Raw genomic sequence first — 4,118 nt, forward strand, 5'->3', positions numbered from 1 at the left:
AAACCTCACAGCCTACCAGCTTTTTAGGCTGCAGAGTAACTTCAAATACATTATTTCACATCCATGTCAAATATTTGTGGTAGACAATAAGAGAAACATGGACAATAAGTAAGGGAAGCTGAAGCCAAAAGGCTCTGCTTTTCCTGACCTTTTGAATAAACTACATGTGAGACACTGAAAGAAGGACAGTTTTTTCACTTCGGGATGAAGAAATCTAAATCATGCAACAACAGTCAATATTTGTACTCAATGCCCGCTGTTTAAGGAACATACAGACAAAATTCTGATACCTGATGATATACCTTATGATAAAAGAAGTTTAAGCAGAACACCAACTGCTATTAAAACTGAAAGAGTTAAAAGGAGCATCGGGCAACACCATCACGCAGAGATTACAGCAGACTCGTACAGAATATGGCCATTACGATGGAAACGTATTCCAAAATGCCATTAAATTGCCATGTGATCCCAGCAGCAACGGGGATCTCTTTTTATGGGAAATGACATCATTGGGAACAGCTGCATTGGACAAAGTGTGGAGTTTTCTAAATTGACAGTTTCAGTGAACACATTGGACAAAATCATCCTCCTGCCTGCAATAACCAAGTGTGCATAGATGCTATCTGTTTACTTAGATACATAGAGTTTTTTAAAATATTCTAGCAAATACCATCCATTTAAAGACATTTTTAAAGCTGCAACAGGAAACAGAAAAAAAATCCTCTAAAAATAATATTCTCTAAAAATATCCTGTAGAACAGCATGCCATTTTACATATGCTTTATTATGTTAATAGAAATTTCTTGTTCCAAACAGTGAAATATGATTCTTCTCAAGAATTCAGTCATGGTTTATGATGCAGTGTTGAAAGAGTTTCGCAATGGTTCTTGCTAGTGCCTCCTTGACACAAAAGCTAATGACTTTTGTGACTACAGGTCCCGATCATCTGTATCCCATCTTGAGCTACAGCTAAAGAGAATATAGAGTTTTATGCTGGGCGATGTAGTCTCATCAGCTACAAATATGCACAGACGAGGCATACGTTACACACAGCTGTTCTATCCTAATTACATGTGATCCTTGTATTTCTCCTAAATATTTAGTACCATTGTCAGTACAACAGGCCAGGCAAAACTAGCAAATTAAATAAAAGTTACACTTTAAGAAAATACTGTGGTAATTTGACTCCATCCAATTTCCCAAGAAAAACATATAAATAGAAAATGACAGCATTAAACTCTCTGATGTCATTACATTCCTGCAGCTTAAAACTAGGGCATCACAAAAAAAGCTGGGCCATGTTTTCATCCACTTTTATTTTTTAAAAAAATATACAAAAACCTGTCTGTAGGTAACACTATATAGAATCTGAATGAAATCCACAATTGTATGTAATTCAAAATGTTAGGAGAGATTTATTAAAGTGGAAAAGGAGGGTGAAAAATTAAAGTTATGTTTAAGTGCAGAGGAAGAAGCATGGCACATCCCTGCAGGAACAATTCCGGATAACCTCTGCTCATCTGTATACTGGGGGGGGGGGGGGGGGGGGGGGGGGGAGAAATGCAGTTTTTAAAATCTGAATTGCATCAAAATTGTAACTAATTGTCTGTGGATACCAAGAGCAAATTCAAAGCTGCATTGACAAAGATTATGGGAATTACTCCATGACCTTCCAAAAATCTCCCTTTTATTGTGGAATATGCTGCATATAGTCTGGTCCTCTGCAACATATTTTCAGAATATTTCGTATTTAAATCTCCCTAAAGGTTTTTTTTTTTCCACTAACGAATTTTGCAGCCTTTAACTACAATTCAAAGGCCTGAAACAGTTAACACTGAGCACCACTGAGTGGGGTTCAGTATCATGCTAACAAACACGATTAGGATGAATACAGTGAGATCGGCTACAAACATACCATTCGGTCACAGTCAGCAATGGAAACTGGAGATTTTGTAATCACGCTGAAACACGGTCAGTTTATTTGTTACAGGAAAGCCCTACAACGATGAGGCTTTGTTGTATCTGTTACAGCTTTTTTAGCTATCTCCGGGTAGGGCTTTGCTGGTTTTGTTGGTTTTATCTGCGCAAGAGCCCTCAATTAACTGCTTCAGTCGCCGGCACACTCCGGTCGGAGCTGCACTGATTGTTATCTGCAATGGCTACGGGAACATAACCAGCAATGAGCGCTTTCCAAACATCCAGTTCAGGGAAACCTTAACATACGGCTGTTCGCTCTGATTGCTCTCAAAGATGGAAACTATCTAAAGCAGACAACCTTCCTGATTCTTCAGCCAAGTACCCACTTCATCTTTCCCGGGTCCTCTTCAGTTCTTTCCTCACAGCCTCAAAACTCCTACGCATCCCTAAACCTCCCCTTGAAGCACCCCTCTTCGCATCCACTCCGCCTTCCAAAACCCCCAGCAAACCCTGGTTTGCTGGAATTACCCGCACGGAGCGTGTGTGCCCCCCACCCCGAGTCACCCCGCTCCCACCGCAGCCTCCTCGAGCACACCCCACACACCCCCCCTCCAGGCCCGCCACATTCGCCTCCTCCGATCAGGCAAAACCGAGGTCGGGCTGACAGCTCCTCCTCCAAACGCGTTCTCTCCAGGCTGGCGAGGGGAATCGCTCCCCGAACAGGCTCCCATCCGTTTTGCCAACAGGCCAGCCTTCATCAAAGGGCACCTGCAAACCATGGGATTATTGAACCCATTACGCGCTCGTTACTGGTAATCCGCTGCCGGTTTTGCCAGCAGTTGTGCTTTCGGGGGGAGGAAGGCTGAAGGGGCTCTGCTAAAGGGGGTACCTCAGCGCGTCCCCGCGCCCGCCCGCGGCCTCGGAGACGGAACGCGGGCGGGGTGGCCTCCCCTCAGCCCGTCCCCGCCGAGGAGCCAGCGCCGCAGCGACCCGCACCCATCGCCTCCCCGGGGAGAGGAGACACGCCGCTGCGCCTGCTCCCGCCACGGCCTCGGCCCCGCTCCCTGGGCCTGAGGCGAGCGTGCGGTACCGGGGCCGGGACCGCGTCCGTGACGGAGTGCACCACCCGCCACCCCTCTCCCCGCCTTCTCCCCTCAGGGAAGGGGGCGGTGCCGATAACGCCTTCCCCCCCCCCTTCCCTCCCCGCCCGAGCTCGTGCCTCGCCCACGCGCTCCGCGCATGCCCAGTGCGGCCCAGCTCGAGGGTGATGTAATACCCCTGGCGGCCTCGTTCTGGCCCCCCCCCCGCCCCCGTACCTTTGCAGCTCCCCCAGCCCCAGCATCCGGGCATCCCGCGCGCTCCGCCGGAGGCGGGTTTTTGCCCTGAAAAGCGGCGTTTTTGGCGTTTCTCCGCGGTGCCGGCGTTTTCCGTTGGTGTTTTATTTTTTTATTTTTCTTTTTTTAACGGGGGGCGGGCACCGCGCGCGCACGCGCGGCCGGCGATGAGGCCAGTGGGCGAGCGCGCGCCGCCCCGCAGGCAGGCAGTGGCGCGCGCGCCGCCCGTCGCGCCTGCGCAGAGGGGAGGAGGCGGCGGCGGCAGCGGCGCAGTGCGTGTGTGTGTGTGTGCGCGAGAGCGGCGGGGGGGGGCGGGGGACGCTCCGCGGCGCTGCGCGAGTGGGCGCGGAGCTCGGGCGGGCGGGAAGGGGCCGGGGAGGAGGGGGGCCGGCGGCGGCCGAGCGGCAGCGGCGAGCGAGGGCTTGGGGGGGGGGAGAGAGGAGCGGAGGCGAGATGAGCGCTGGGCTCCCCCTGGGCAGAGAGCCGCCCTCGACAGCCGCCGCCTGTGAATGAGCTGAGGCGAGGCCGCCAGCCGGGTGCCCCCCTCCTTCCCCTTCTCCCCCGGCCGGTCCGCCCCGCCGCCGGCCCCGCCGCGGACGTCCCCGTCTGCCCCGGGCCTCCCTGCCCTCCTCACGCACCTCCGGGAGCGCGGCCCTGCCCGTCGCAGCCGGCGCCGTCCGTCGCGGCCCGGGGGGGGTAAGTGGCGCTGCGCAGTGCGGGGCCTCCGGCGGGCCGGGCTGAGGCGGGGTGAGGGGGTGGCGGCGGGGCCGGGCTACGCCGGGGCGCTGGAAGGCCGCGTCCGCCGCCGCCTGGGCCCCGGGCCTGTAAACAAGCGGGGGCGGTCTGCGCGGGGGCCGCGTTCCCTCT

The 4,118-nt window shown here is 53.5% G+C and overlaps 1 long non-coding RNA gene across 2 annotated transcripts; it reads right to left on the bottom strand.

Annotated features, from left to right (window-relative positions):
* Positions 1-769: 769 nt before the first annotated feature.
* On the bottom strand, positions 770-3,459 carry LOC142361999 (uncharacterized). Of its 2 annotated transcripts, none has more exons than XR_012764580.1 (3): positions 3,234-3,459; positions 2,522-2,685; positions 770-969 (listed from the first exon to the last, which is right to left on the bottom strand). It is a non-coding gene; the product is annotated as an uncharacterized LOC142361999 (long non-coding RNA). The 2 variants fall into 2 exon arrangements; XR_012764579.1 differs by lacking the exon at positions 3,234-3,459 and adding an exon at positions 2,807-3,047.
* Positions 3,460-4,118: the final 659 nt, after the last annotated feature.

The sequence above is a fragment of the Opisthocomus hoazin genome, chromosome 7, assembly GCF_030867145.1.
Source record: "Opisthocomus hoazin isolate bOpiHoa1 chromosome 7, bOpiHoa1.hap1, whole genome shotgun sequence".
Classification (NCBI taxonomy): domain Eukaryota; kingdom Metazoa; phylum Chordata; class Aves; order Opisthocomiformes; family Opisthocomidae; genus Opisthocomus; species Opisthocomus hoazin.